Consider the following 15,747-nt stretch of genomic DNA (forward strand, 5'->3'; position numbering starts at 1 on the left):
AGACTGAGAGGCCATGTTGCCTACTTTTCCAAGGCGGCGTGTAGTGTAGATGTAGTCAATGGTGGGAAGTCTGGTCCGTGTGATGGACTGGGCTACACCTCGTATTTCTTGTAGTCTTGGGCAGAGCTGTTCCCAAACCAAGCTGCCCTGCATCTTGACAGTGTGATTTCTATGGTGCATCTGAAGAGGTTATAAACAGTCACTGGAGACGTGCCAAACATCCTCAGTCTCCTTGGCTAGAGGCGTTGATGTGCCTTCTTGGCTCCCACATCAATGTGGTCGGTCCAAGACAATTCAGTGACAATATTAGAAACATAGGTGAAGGAGGAGGCCATTTGGCCCTTCGACCCAGCAATTCCATTCATTGTGATCACGGCTGATCATCCACAATCAGTAACCCGTGCCTGCCTTCCCCCCCATATCCCTTGATTCTGCTAGCCCCTAGAGCTCTATCTAACTCTCTTATAAATTCAACCAGTGAATCGGCCTCCACTGCCTTCTGAGGCAGAGAATTCCACAAATTCACAACTCTCTGGGTGAATTTTTTTTTTCTCATCTCAGCTTTAAATGACCTCCCCTTTATTCTTCGACTGTGGCCCCTGGTTCTGGACTCCCCCACATTGGGAACATTTTTCCTGCATCTAGCTTGTCCAGTCCTTTTATAATTATATACATTTCTATAAGGTCACCTCTCATCCTAAACTCCAGTGAATACAAGCCCAGTCTTTCCAATCTTTCCTCAAATGACAGTCCCGCCATCCCGGGGATTAACCTTGTGAACCTACCCAACACTGCCTCAATAGCAAGAATGTCCTTCCTCAAGTTAGGAGACCAAAACTGCGCACAATACTCCAGATGTGGTCTCACCAGGGCCCTGTACAACTGTAGAAGGAACTATATACAAATCCTCAGATTAACACCAAGGAAGTTGAAGGCTTGGAAGGTTCCTCCATCTGTGCATTTATTGTCACATTGGTTTCTCTGCTCCCCTGCCTCAGTTCATGTTCATGATTCAGTTCATGTTCATACCATCACCAAGACAGTGCAAAAACAGGCCATTTCTGTCATGCTGTCTCTGTTCTGCTCTACTAAATCCCATGTTCATGGATAAGAAAGGGTGTGAGCTACAGGGAGAGGTTGAGTAGGCTGGGTCTCTATTCCATGGAGCACAGGAGGATGAGGGGAGATCTTACAGAGGTGTACAAAATCATGAGAGGAATAGATCGGGTAGTCTTTTACCCAGAGTAGGGGAATCGAGGACCAGAGGACATAGGTTCAATGTGAAGGGGAAAAGATTTAATAGGAATACGAGGGGGTAACCTTTTAACTTAAGGGGGTGGTGGGTGTATGGAACAAGCTGCCAGAGGAGGTAGTTGAGGCTGGGACTATCCCATCGTTTAAGAAACAGTTGGACAGATACATGGATAGGACAGGTTTGGAGGGTTATGGACCAAGCGCAGGCAAGTGGGACTGGGGTAGCTGGGACATTGTTGGCCGGTGTGGGCAAGTTGGGCTGAAGGGCCCGTTTCCACGCTGTATGACTCCATGACTCTACAGGTGTAGAAGGATATGGGCCAAAGGTGTAGAAGGATATGGGCGGGTAACTGGGACTCGTGTGATGGAGCAGTTTAAGAAGTATAAGAAAATAACTGCAGATGCTGGTACAAATCGAAGGTGTTTATTCACAAAATGCTGGAGTAACTCAGCGGGACAGGCAGCATCTTAGGAGAGAAGGAATGGGTGACGTTTCGGGCGGAGACCCTTCTTCAGACTGATGGAACTGTTGTAGTCTGTGGCCTATTAGAAAAAACAGGCAGACAACCGAATTCGTTTAACCTCTTTATTCTACTCACCCAGGTGGGAGAGAGTCTAGAAATCGGAGCGTTTAGAAACACTTAGGAAGCTAGTGTAGTCTCTAACAATTACACATATTTATACCCGAACTACATGTGCCAGTACATTTCCTGTTGCTACCTTATATGGCAAGTTTTACAATGTCCTATAAATCTTTATGTGTCTTTCGGGACCTCCGTTTCCGGTGTCCATTGTGTCCATCGTGACCTCTTCTTTCTTGGGAACAAAGGGCAGTCCATATGGCAAGTTGTTCTTCTTAACACTTCTTAGGATGGCTAACCATCAAAGCCTTAAAGCCAGTTGCCCATATCAAAGCCATAAACAGGATGTCCTGGCAACATAATCGAGCTGGAGCTTTTACACCTTTTTTACACCCCTGCAATAAAACCCACATGGCTACGCTGAATTTGAGCCCTTACAGAACACTTTGGTCGGCATGGATGAGTTGGGCCAAAGGGCCTGTTTTCTGTGCTGTGTGACTCTGACCTGACTGTGTTTTTGTTGTCTGCTGTTCTAGCTCCTTGTCTAAATAACCCTTCACAGCGAGTGAGAGTCAGAGAGCAGATATGGGAGCGGCAAGGAATTATCCCATCGTATTGAAGAAGTTCATCGACGATGGAGGTTACCTGCCAGGACAGGTGTTCAATGTGGAGGAAACGGGTCTGTACTGGAAACGCCTGCCCGACAGGACCTTCATTTCACAAGACGGGAAGACTGCAGCTTCCAAAGACCGTCTGACGCTGCTGTTGGGCGGCAATGCCGCGGGGGATTTCAAGCTGAAGCCCGTCTTGGTCTATGGCTGTGAGAATCCCAGAGCTCTCAATGGCTACGCCAAGCCCAGCCTGCCGGTGGTCTGGCGCTCCAACCGCAGAGCCTCCTTGACCATCTCCATCTTCCACGACTGGTTCGTTGGCCACTTCTGCCCGGCGGTGGAGAGGTACTGTGCCCAGCGCAACATTCCCAACAGGGCTCTGCTCATCCTGAAGAACGGAGCCAACCGCCCGCTCAACCTGAACGACCTCTCCAGCACCGTGAGGGTGGAGTACCTGCCCAAGGAGACGGCCGCCTTGTACCAGCCCATGGACCAAGGCGTGGTCGCCAACTTCAAGCGCTATTACCTAAGGAGGACTTTCCGCCAACTGGTCCGTGCGACTGATGGGGAAAGTAAACCCACAGTGAGGGAGCTGTGGGGCAGCTTTAACATCATGAGCGCAATCGACAACGTCGCTGAGGCTTGGGGCGAGGTGGAAGCGTCCACGATGAACGCCGCTTGGAAGAACGTCTGGCCGGGTTGTACGAACAACACCAGCCTGCCGCCGGCCGAGACGGTGGAGAAGGTCACCAGGGACATTGTGGAGCTGGCCAGCGAGGCGGGCTTCCACAACGTGGTGGAGGGCGATGTGATCCAGCTGCTGGACTCCCACCAGGAGGACCTGTCCGATGAAGAGCTCGCCTGGCTGGAGCAAGAGCGAGCAGCGGAGGAGGTGGACGACACGGACTCACCGCCCGCCCCTCTCCAGCTCACCACCGACCACCTGTCCCACGCCTTGGCCTACATCGACCAGGTGGTGGACATCATCAGCGTCAACGACCCGAACCGGGAGCGCAGCCTGAAGGTCGGCCGCTTACTACATGACGCCATCAGCTGCTACAAGGACTTGTACAAGGAAAAGGTACGCCGACAGCAACAGACAACCCTCCGAGCAGTCATCATCTGCAAAACAGAGGCCCCCTCTCCCCCTGTGTAACCTAACCTCACCACTACCACCCCATCACACACAACTCCCACTACAATCTCTGCAGTCTTGTGTGTACTATTATTGGTTGTAAGCAACATTAAAGTATCTTTCCTATATTTGATACACCTTTGGAAGGTTAGTTTAATACACCTTTGGAAGATTAGTTTAATACACCTTTGGAAGGTTAGTTTAAAACACCTTTGGAAGATTAGTTTAATACACCTTTGGAAGGTTAGTTTAATACACCTTTGGAAGGTTAGTTTAATACACCTTTGGAAGATTAGTTTAATACACCTTTGGAAGATTAGTTTAATACACCTTTGGAAGGTTAGTTTAATACACCTTTGGAAGATTAGTTTAATACACCTTTGGAAGATTAGTTTAATACACCTTTGGAAGGTTAGTTTAATACACCTTTGGAAGGTTAGTTTAATACACCTTTGGAAGGTTAGTTTAATACACCTTTGGAAGATTAGTTTAATATACCTTTGGAAGATTAGTTTAATACACCTTTGGAAGGTTAGTTTAATACACCTTTGGAAGGTTAGTTTAATACACCTTTGGAAGATTAGTTTAATACACCTTTGGAAGGTTAGTTTAATACACCTTTGGAAGATTAGTTTAATACACCTTTGGAAGGTTAGTTTAATACACCTTTGGAAGATTAGTTTAATACACCTTTGGAAGATTAGTTTAATACACCTTTGGAAGGTTAGTTTAATACACCTTTGGAAGATTAGTTTAATACACCTTTGGAAGGTTAGTTTAATACACCTTTGGAAGGTTAGTTTAATACACCTTTGGAAGATTAGTTTAATACACCTTTGGAAGGTTAGTTTAATACACCTTTGGAAGGTTAGTTTAATACACCTTTGGAAGATTAGTTTAATACACCTTTGGAAGATTAGTTTAATACACCTTTGGAAGGTTAGTTTAATACACCTTTGGAAGATTAGTTTAATACACCTTTGGAAGGTTAGTTTAATACACCTTTGGAAGGTTAGTTTAATACACCTTTGGAAGATTAGTTTAATACACCTTTGGAAGGTTAGTTTAATACACCTTTGGAAGGTTAGTTTAATACACCTTTGGAAGATTAGTTTAATACACCTTTGGAAGGTTAGTTTAATACACCTTTGGAAGATTAGTTTAATACACCTTTGGAAGATTAGTTTAATACACCTTTGGAAGGTTAGTTTAATACACCTTTGGAAGGTTAGTTTAATACACCTTTGGAAGGTTAGTTTAATACACCTTTGGAAGATTAGTTTAATACACCTTTGGAAGATTAGTTTAATACACCTTTGGAAGATTAGTTTAATACACCTTTGGAAGGTTAGTTTAATACACCTTTGGAAGATTAGTTTAATACACCTTTGGAAGGTTAGTTTAATACACCTTTGGAAGATTAGTTTAATACACCTTTGGATGGTTAGTTTAATACACCTTTGGAAGGTTCGTTTAATACACCTTTGGAAGATTAGTTTAATACACCTTTGGAAGGTTAGTTTAATACACCTTTGGAAGGTTAGTTTAATACACCTTTGGAAGGTGTTACTCCAGCGTTTTGTGTCCATTTTAGTTCAGCTTACAGATACAGCGCGGAAACAGGAGGCCCTTCGGCCCACTGAGTCCACGCCGACCATCGATCCCCGCACATTAACACTGCCCAACACACACTAGGGACAATTTCACACTTATACCACGCCAATTAACGTACAAACCACACTAACACTACCCTACACACACTAGGGAAAACTTTACATTTATACCAAGCCAATTAACGTACTAATCGTCTTTGGACTGTGGGAGGAAACCGAAGATCTTGGAGAAAACCCACGCAGGTCACGGGGAGAACGTACAAACTCCGTACAGACGGCACCCGTAGTCAGGATCGAACCTGAGTCTCTGGCGGAGTAAGGCAGCAACTCTACCGCTGTGCCACCTTGCTCTCTGTTGAATTGAATTGAATAAGTTTATTGGCCAAGTATGTACACATACAAGGAATATAAGAACCTACCACAGGACCCCACCACTGGCCACATCTTCCCATCCCCTCCCCTTTCTGCGTTCCGCAGAGACCGTTCCCTCCGTAACTCCCTGGTCCACTCGTCCCTTCCTACCCAAACCACCCCATCCCCGGGCACTTTCCCCTGCAACCGCAGGAGATGCAACACCTGTCCCTTTACCTCCCCCCTCAACTCCATCCAAGGACCCAAACAGTCTTTCCAGGTGAGACAGAGGTTCACCTGCACCTCCTCCAACCTCATCTATTGCATCCGCTGCTCTAGATGTCAACTTCTCTACATCGGCGAAACCAAACGCAGGCTCGGCGATCGTTTCGCTCAACACCTTCGCCCAGTCCGCGTTAACCAACCTGATCTCCCGGTGGCTGAGCACTTCAACTCCTCCTCCCACTCCCAGTCTGACCTTTCTGTCATGGGTCTCCTCCAGTGCGATAGTGAGGCCCACCGGAAATTGGAGGAACAGCACCTCACATTTCACTTGGGCAGCTTGCAGCCCAGCGGTATGAACATTGACTTCTCCAACTTTAGATAGTTCCTCTGTCCCTCTCTTCCCCTCCCCCCTTCCCAGATCTCCCTCTATCTTCCTGTCTCCACCTATATCCTTCCTTTGTCCCGCCCCCCTGACATCAGTCTGAAGAAGGGTCTCGACCCGAAACGTCACCCATTCCTTCTCTCCTGAGATGGTGCCTGACCTGCTGAGTTACTCCAGCATGTTGTGAATAAATACACATACAAGGAATGTGCCTTGGTGCTCCGCTCGCAAGTAACAACACGAACATACAGTGAACAATTAAGAATAAAGCATAAAACATCAAAACATTAAGAATAAAACATAGGTTAAATATGTGAATGAAATAAAATACAAGAGCAAAATACGTGTGTAATTAGCATTTTGGTGTGGGAATGACAGCATTATGTCAGAACAAATCACCACTTCTAACATGGGATGGTTGAGAGATAGGTTCACGTTGTGGGATATTGTGAGACGGACTCTTGTCTGGGAACCTAACCCCTCCCGAAGGCAGAGGTACCCAGCCCCGTCTGTTCCTGGTCTGTGGAATGCGTGAGGTCTTGAGAGAAGTGAAGTAATAATTTACGAGAGTGCACAAAGGGACTGCAGGTGCTGGCTTCAACCGAAGATAGACGCAAAACGCTGGAGTGACCCAGCGGGTCGGGCAGCATCTCTGGAGAGAAGGAATGGGTGACGTTTTGTGACGAGACTGAGAGTCTGGGGCCGCTATAATGTACTGAACTGTGTGCAAAATAGGAATTTCACTATACCTCGTTACATATGATGATAGAGACTCATTGACCAAAGACCCCTGGCTCCAGTGGTCAGAGGAGCGTTGTGGAGAGTGGGGGGGGGGGGGGGGGGGGGGGTCTGTAAACACCCAGGGGCCGAGTGAAAGCAGAGGATATAGCAATATGGTGGGGTCTCTGACCTTTGGTGACTCTGGACTATAACTGGGCATTCACAGCGCCCTGGTAGTTCATAAGTTGTACGAGCAGAATTACGCCAACCGACCTATCAAGTCAAAGGTATTTATTCACAAATTGCTGGAGTAACTCAGCAGGTCAGGCAGCATCTCGGGAGAGAAGGAATGGGTGACGTTTCGGGTCGAGACCCTTCTTCAGACCCGTCTCGACCCGAAACGTCACCCATTCCTTCTCTCCCCAGATGCTGCCTGACCTGCTGAGTTACTCCAGCATTTTGTGAATAAATACCTTCGATTTGTACCAGCATCTGCAGTTATCTTCTTATACTGACCCATCAAGTCAATTCCGCCATTCAATCGTGGCTGATCTACCTTTCCCACTCAACCCCATTCTCCCGCCTTCTCCCCATAACCTCTGCCCTGTACCAATTATGAATCTATCAATCTCCACCTTAAAACTATCCACTGACTTGGCCTCCACAGCCGTCTGTGGCAATGAATTCCACAGATTCACCACCTTCTGACTAAAGAAATTCCTCCTCATCTCCTTCCTAAAGGTACATCCTTCTATTCTGAGGCTATGGCCTCTGGTCCTAGACTCTCCCACTAGTGGAAACATCCTCCCCAGATCCACTCCATCTAGGCCTTTCACTATTCGGTCAGTTGTCCAGTCGGTTGGCTCCAGTTGCCTGCGCTCAGCAACAGAGAGAGGGAAAGAGAATCAGGTAGGCAACCAATTGTGTGGATAACGTGGGAGATGATGACGGAGTGTGAATATGGGGTATCACCACCAAATAGGTACACATTGTGCTTTGGAGAACGTGGATAGGCGATGATTGTGCTCAGGGCCCTGATTCAGAATGAAGAAGAGCTGGAGCAACTGAACGGGTCAGTCAGCAAATCTGGAGAACATGGACAGGTGACATTTCGTGTCTGAAGAAGGGTTATTCACAAAATGCTGGAGTAACTCAGCAGGTCAGGCAGCATCTCGGGAGAGAAGGAATGGGTGATGTTTCGGGTCAAGACCCTTCTTCAGACTGATCAAGGGTGGTGGGTGTACGGAACGAGCACCCTGAGGAGGTAGTTGAGGCAGGTACTTTCGCAACATTATGGAAAACATTTAGACAGGGACAACGATGGGACAGGTTTAGAGGGATATATGCCAAATGCAGGCAGGTGGGACTAGTGTAGGAGGGGCATGGTGGTGAGCATGGGCAAGTTGGGTCGAAGGGCCTGCTTCCAAGCTGTATCACTCTATGACTCTAATCTGTGTTGCCAGACTTGACCTTCTGGGATCTGGTCTCCAAATTTGAGGAAGGATATTCTTGCTATTGAGGGCGTGCAGCGTAGGTTTACTAGGTTAATTCCCGGAATGGCAGGACTGTCGTATGTTGAAAGACTGGAGCGACTAGGCTTGTATACACTGAATTCCTCGCCATTTTTCCCCTCTCAATATTCTAAGCAGATGCTTTTGCTGTTCATCTCTCTGCATCGAAAGAGAGATGAACAACGTTGGCTCCTTTTCGTTGGCTCCTTTGCCTTTCTGATTTTAAACATCTGCCTCCCTGCCTCTCTGGCACAGACAGCAATGGCTGAGGCCACCCCATGTGGAGTGTGTTGCTTCAGTTCAGACCACCTGCGTTGCTTCAGCGGGAATCAGTTCCCTTATTGGTCATCGGACGTCAGGAATTGATACCAATATGAATGAGTCTTCATAACAAGAGGAGTTGAGTATAGGAGCAAAGAGGTCCTTCTGCAGTTGTACAAGGCCCTAGTGAGACCGCACCTGGAGTACTGTGTGCAGTTTTGGTCTCCAAATTTGAGGAAGGACATTCTTGCTATTGAGGGCGTGCAGCGTAGGTTTACTAGGTTAATTCCCGGAATGGCGGGACTGTCATATGTTGAAAGACTGGAGCGACTAGGCTTGTATACACTGGAATTTAGAAGGATGAGAGGGGATCTTATCGAAACATATAAGATTATTAAGGGGTTGGACACGTTAGAGGCAGGAAACATGTTCCCAATGTTGGGGGAGTCCAGAACAAGGGGCCACAGTTTAAGAATAAGGGGTAGGCCATTTAGAACGGAGATGAGGAAAAACTTTTTCAGTCAGGGAGTTGTGAATCTGTGCAATTCTCTGCCTCAGAAGGCAGTGGAGGCCAATTCTCTGGATGCTTTCAAGAGAGAGTTAGACAGCTATTAAAGATAGTGGAGTCAGGGGGTATGGGGAGAAGGCAGGAACGGGGTACTGATTGTGAATGACCAGCCATGATCACATTGAATGGTGGTGCTGGCTCGAAGGGCCGAATGGCCTCCTCCTGCACCTATTGTCTATTGTCTAATCTGGTCTATATATATATGTATATATATATACATACATATATACGTATACGTGTAACAATATAACTGCAGATGCTGGTACAAATCGAAGGTATTTATTCACAAAATGCTGGAGTAACTCAGCAGGTCAGGCAGCATCTCAGGAGAGAAGGAATGGGTGACGTTTCGGGTCGAGACCCTTCTTCAGACTGATGTCAGGTGTGGGACAAAGGAAGGATATAGGTGGAGACAGGAAGATAGAGGGTGAACTGGGAAGGGGGAGGGGAAGAGTGGGGCAGAGGAACTATCTAAAGTTAGAGACGTCAATGTTCATACCACTGGGCTGCAAGCTGCCCAAGCGAAATATGAGGTGCTGTTCCTCCAATTTACGGTGGGCCTCACTATGGCACTGGAGGAGGCCCATGACAGAAAGGTCAGACTGGGAGTGGGAGGGGGAGTTGAAGTGCTCAGCCACTGGGAGATCAGGTTGGTTAAGGCGGACTGAGCGAAGGTGCTGAGCGAAACGATCGCCGAGCCTGCGTTTGGTTTCGCCGATGTAAATAAGTTGACATCTGGAGCAGCGGATGCAATAGATGAGGTTGGAGGAGGTGCAGGTGAACCTCTGTCTCACCGGGAAAGACTGTTTGGGTCCTTGGATGGAGTTGAGGGGGGAGGTAAAGGGACAGGTGTTGCATCTACGTATATGTGTAATGTATATTGTGTATATTATATTTATTATACAAATATATATTAGGTATATATATATACACACACACACAGATATATTTTTCGCACAGTCGCTCGCCGGCCTGAACGTTTTTCAACAAACAGCGGCGCGCAAAAGAACCTGTTGGTTGAAATTAAGAAATAATTTACTAGTCGACATTCACTGACCGAGTGACATTTAAGATGCAAGTGAGTGTCGCTGGATTATTATATATCGTACGCTGGATATGTTCCATGCTGACCAACCTCACTAGTCCCACCTGCCCGCGTTTGGCCCATATCCCTTCAAACTTTTCCGTTCCATTTACCTGTCCGAGTGTCTTTTAAATGTCGTTTTAATGGCTGCCTCGACTACCTCATCTGGCAGACACGTAGGAAAGAAAACTGCAGATGCTGCTGTAAATCGAAGGTAGACACAAAATGCTGGAGTAACTCAGAGGGTCAGGCAGCATCCCTGGAGAGAAGGAATGGGTGACGTTTCGGGTCGAGACCCTTCTTCAGACTGCGGAAGGGTCTCGAACCGAAACGTCGCCCATTCCTTCTCCCCAGAGATGCTGCCTGACCCGCTGAGTTACTCCAGCATTTGTGTCTGTCTACCTCATCTGGCAGTTCGTTCCATTCGTCCACTATCCTCAGTGTGGAAAAAGTTGCCCCTCGGGTTCCTGCTAAATCTTTCCCCTCTCACCTTAAACCTATCTTGATTCCCTCACCCTGGAAAAAAAAAGACGGTGAGTTCACCCTATCGATTGCCCTTATGATGTAATACACCTCTATAAGATTGCTCCACATCGTCCTGTGCTCCAAGGGATTTATTTCACAAAATGCTGGAGTAACTCAGCAGGTCAGGCAGCATCTCAGGAGAGAAGGAATGGGTGACATTTCGGATCGAGACACTTCTTCAGTCTGAAGAAGGGTCTCGACCCGAAACATCACCCATTCCTTCTCTCCTGAGATGCTGCCTGACCTGCTGAGTTACTCCAGCATTTTGTGAAATAAATACCTTCGATTTGTACCAGCATCTGCAGTTATTTTCTTACACTACCTGTGCTCCAAGGAATAAACTCCTAGCCAAACCAACTTCTCCCTGTAGCTCAGGCCCTCGAGTCCTGGCAACATCCTCCTTCACCTTCTCCTGCAGTATTTCCAGGTTAAGGAAATGCCCTTCCGATAGCAGGATGTCCCAAAGTCAGCACAATACTCCAAATACTTTCCATACCCTTCCCTCTATTTTCAATTCAATTTCCTAGGCATAGTCAAGATATGAAGATGGGGGCACAATCCAAAACGTTGCTTGTCCATTCCCTCCACAGATGCCGCCTGACCCACTGAGTTATTCCAGCACATGGACCAGTTTCCATGTTATAGACAATAGACAATAGGTGCAGGAGAAGGCCATTCGGCCCTTCGAGCCAGCACCGCCATTCAATGTGATCATGGCTGATCATTCTCAATCAGTACCCCGTTCCTGCCTTTTCCCCATACCCCCTGACTCCGCTATCCTTAAGAGCTCTATCTAGCTCTCGCTTGAATGCATTCAGAGAATTGGCCTCCACTGCCTTCTGAGGCAGAGAATTCCACAGATTCACAACTCTCTGACTGAAAAAGTTTTTCCTCGTCTCCGTTCTAAATGGCCTACCCCTTATTCTTAAACTGTGGCCCCTGGTTCTGGACTCCCCCAACATTGGGAACATGTTTCCTGCCTCTAACGTGTCCAACCCCCTAATAATCTTATATGTTTCGATAAGATCCCCTCTCATCCTTCTAAATTCCAGTGTATACAAGCCTAGTCGCCTCAGTCTTTCAACATATGACAGTCCCGCCATTCCGGGAATTAACCTAGTAAACCGACGCTGCACGCCCTCAATAGCAAGAATATCCTTCCTCAAATTTGGAGACCAAAACTGCACATAGTAGTCCAGGTGCGGTCTCACTAGGGCCCTGTACAACTGCAGAAGGACCTCTTTGCTCCTCTACTCAACTCCTCTTGTTATGGAGGCCAACATTCCATTGGCTTTCTTCACTGCCTGCTGTACCTGCATGCTTCCTTTCAGTGACTGATGCACTAGGACACCCAGATCTCGTTGTACGTCCCCTTTTCCTAACTTGACACCATTCAGATAATAATCTGCCTTCCTATTCTTCCCACCAAAGTGGATAACCTCACACTTATCCACATTAAACTGCATCTGCCGTGCATCTGCCTTGCATCCGCCCACTCACACAACCTGTCCAAGTCACCCTGCAACCTCATAGCATCTTCCTCACAGTTCACACTGCCACCCAGCTTTGTATCATCTGCAAATTTGCTAATGGTACTTTTAATCCCTTCATCCAAGTCAACTGGTGTGTGTGAGTGTGTTGGTTTCTGTAGTGTAGTGGTTATCACGTTCGTCTCACACGCGAAAGGTCCCCAGTTCGATCCTGGGCAGGAACATCATTTTCACTCCTACTCCCACTTTGTCACCTGAATGTGCCTGCCGGCCGCTCGCATTCACCTTTACAACTGTCTGAAGAAGGGTCTCGATCCGAAACGTCACCCATTCCATCTCTCCAGAGATGCTGCCTGTCCCGCTGAGTTACTCCAGCATTTTTGTGTCTATCTTCACCTTTACAACAGTCGCCCAAACATCTTGCGGCCAATATATTGGAACACCTGCTGAGACTTGTACCCACCCGCGGCTGTAGGAAGGACAGGACTATTTCCACACTGCGCACCGCCCATGAAACACAATTACCCATCACTTGCCAGGCTTTGTCCCGACCCACCTCTCTTCCACCCATCTCCAGCCGAGTACAATTGACGAAGAAAGGTACCGACCCAAAACATCGCCTATCCATGTTCTCCACAGATGCTGCCTGACCCACTGAGTTACTCCAGCACTCTGTGAAACGTCACCTATCCATGTTCTCCAGAGATGCTGCCTGACCCGCTGAGTTACTCCAGCACTGTGTGAAACGTCACCTATCCATGTTCTCCAGAGATGCTGCCTGACCCGCTGAGTTACTCCAGCACCCTGTGAAACATCACCTATCCATGTTCCCCACAGATGCTGCCTGACCCGCTGAGTTACTCCAGCACTTTGCTATTTTTTCCCTGAAGATTCTAGCATCTGCAGTTCCTCGTGTCCACCTCCATTGTGTCACCGACGATGGACACGTAGAAACATAGAAAATAGGTGCAGGAGTAGGCCATTCGGCCCTTCGAGCCTGCACCGCCATTCAATATGATCATGGCTGATCATCCAACTCAGTATCCTGTACCTGCCTTCTCTCCATACCCCCTGACCCCTTTAGCCACAAGGGCCACATCTAACTCCCTCTTAAATATAGCCAATGAATTGGCCTCAACTACCCTCTGTGGCAGAGAATTCCACAGATTCACCACTCTCTGTGTGAAAAAAAACTTTCTCATCTCTGTTGGAGTAACTCAGCGAGTCAGGCAGCATCACTGGAGAAAAATAATAGGTGACGTTTCGGGTCATAGGGTCATTTAGTCATTGAGTGATACAGTGTGGAAACAGGCCCCCAACTTGCCCACACCGCCAACTCAAGACCCGTCTTCAGAATTCACCTCTTCCTTTTCTCCAGAGATGCTGCCTGACCCGCTGTTACTCCAGCACTCTGTGTATATCTTCGGTGTCCTAAGGTTATAAGGTCATAAGTGATAGGAGGAGAATTAGGCCATTCGGCCCACCTAGTCTGCTCCACCATTCAATCATGGCTGATCTATCTCCCCCTCCTAGCCCCATTCTCCCCATAACCTCTGATGCCTGTACTAATCAAGAATGATGTAAACCAGCATCTGCAGTTCCTTCCTCTAGTTCACGTTATCTGTGACTCTGAACCCCTTTCCCCATCTTCTTCCAACACATCCAATGTGTACAAAATCATGAGAGGAATAGATCGGGTAATGCCCGGAATCTCTTGCCCAGAGTAGGGGAATCGAGGACCAGAGGGCATTGGTTCATGGTGAAGGGGAAAAGATTTAATAGGAATCTGAGGGGTACCTTTTTCACACAGAGGGTAGTGGGTGTATGGAACAAGCTGCCAGAGGATGTAGTTGAGGCTGGGACTATCCCATCGTTTAAGAAACTAACACCTATTAAGACAGGTACATGGATAGGACAGGTTTGGAGGGATATGGACCAAGCACAGGCAGGTGGGACTAGTGTAGCTGGGACATGTTGGCCGATGTGGGCAAGTTGGGCCGAAGGGCCTGTTTCCACACTATGACTCTATGACTCTAAACCTCCTCGGTCTTGAATTCCTCGCCGTTTTTCCTCTCTCAATATTCTAAGCAGATGCTTTCGTTGTTCATCTCTCTGCATCGAAAGAGAGATGAACCCCATTCCTGCCTTCTCCCCATACCCCCTGACTCCGTTATCCTTAAGAGCTCCATCTAGCTCTCTCTTGAATGCATTCAGAGAATTGGCCTCCACTGCCTTCTGAGGCAGAGAATTCCACAGATTTACAACTCTCTAACTGAAAAAGTTTTTCCTCATCTCCGTTATAAATGGCCTACTGATTATTCTTAAACTGTGGCCCCTGGTTCTGGACTCCCCCAACATTGGGAACATGTTTCCTGCCCCTTACGTGTCCAACCCGCTAATAATCTTATATGTTTCGATAAGATCCCCTCTCATCCTTCTAAAATCCAGTGTATACAAGCCTGGTAGAGAGATGAACAACGTTGGCTCCTTTGCCTTTCTGATTTTAAACATCTGCCTCCCTGCCTCTCTGGCACAGACAGGAATGGCTGAGGCCACCCAATGTGGAGTGTGTTGCTTCAGTTCAGACCCCCTGCGTTGCTTCAGCGGGAATCAGTTCCCTTATTTATCATCCGACGTCAGGAATCGATACCAATATGAATGAGCCTTCATAACAAGAGGAGTTGAGTATAGGAGCAAAGAGGTCCTTCTGCAGTTGTACAGGGCCCTAGTGAGACCGCACCTGGAGTACTGTGTGCAGTTTTGGTCTCCAAATTTGAGGAAGGATATTCTTGCTATTGAGGGCGTGCAGCGTAGGTTTACTAGATTAATTCCCGGAATGGCGGGACTGTCGTATGTTGAAAGACTGGAGCGACTAGGATGAGAGGGGATCTTATCGAAACGTATAAGATTATCAAGGGGTTGGACAAGTTAGAGGTAGGAAACATGTTCCCAATGTTGGGGGAGTCCAGAACCAGGGGCCACAGTTTAAGAATAAGGGGTAGGCCATTTAGAACTGAGATGAGGAAAAACTTTTTCAGTCAGAGAGTTGTAAATCTGTGGAATTCTCTGCCTCAGAAGGCAGTGGAGGCCAATTCCCTGAATGCAGTCAAGAGAGGACTGGATAGAGCTCTTAAGGATAGCGGAGTCAGGGGGTATGGGGAGAAGGCAGGAACGGGGTACTGATTGAGAATGTTCAGCCATGATCACATGATAATAAGAAAATAACTGCAGATGCTGGTACAAATCGAAGGTATTTATTCACAAAATGCTGGAGTAACTCAGCAGGTCAGGCAGCATCTCAGGAGAGAAGGAATGGGTGACGTTTCGGGTCGAGACCCTTTTTCAGACACAAGGAAGTGTGTTCAAACGTGTGTAGAAACAATAACAAAGTAAGGAGATCAGGCAGCATCTCTGGAGGTTGTCATGTATTGGGTGT

The 15,747-nt window shown here is 47.4% G+C and overlaps 1 non-coding gene across 1 annotated transcript; it reads left to right on the forward strand.

Moving 5' to 3' along the window:
* The first annotated feature begins 12,462 nt into the window (after positions 1-12,462).
* On the forward strand, positions 12,463-12,535 carry trnav-cac (transfer RNA valine (anticodon CAC)). Its single transcript has one exon. It is a non-coding gene; the product is annotated as a tRNA-Val (tRNA).
* Positions 12,536-15,747: the final 3,212 nt, after the last annotated feature.

The sequence above is a fragment of the Rhinoraja longicauda genome, chromosome 37 (genome assembly GCF_053455715.1).
Source record: "Rhinoraja longicauda isolate Sanriku21f chromosome 37, sRhiLon1.1, whole genome shotgun sequence".
NCBI lineage: Eukaryota > Metazoa > Chordata > Chondrichthyes > Rajiformes > Arhynchobatidae > Rhinoraja > Rhinoraja longicauda.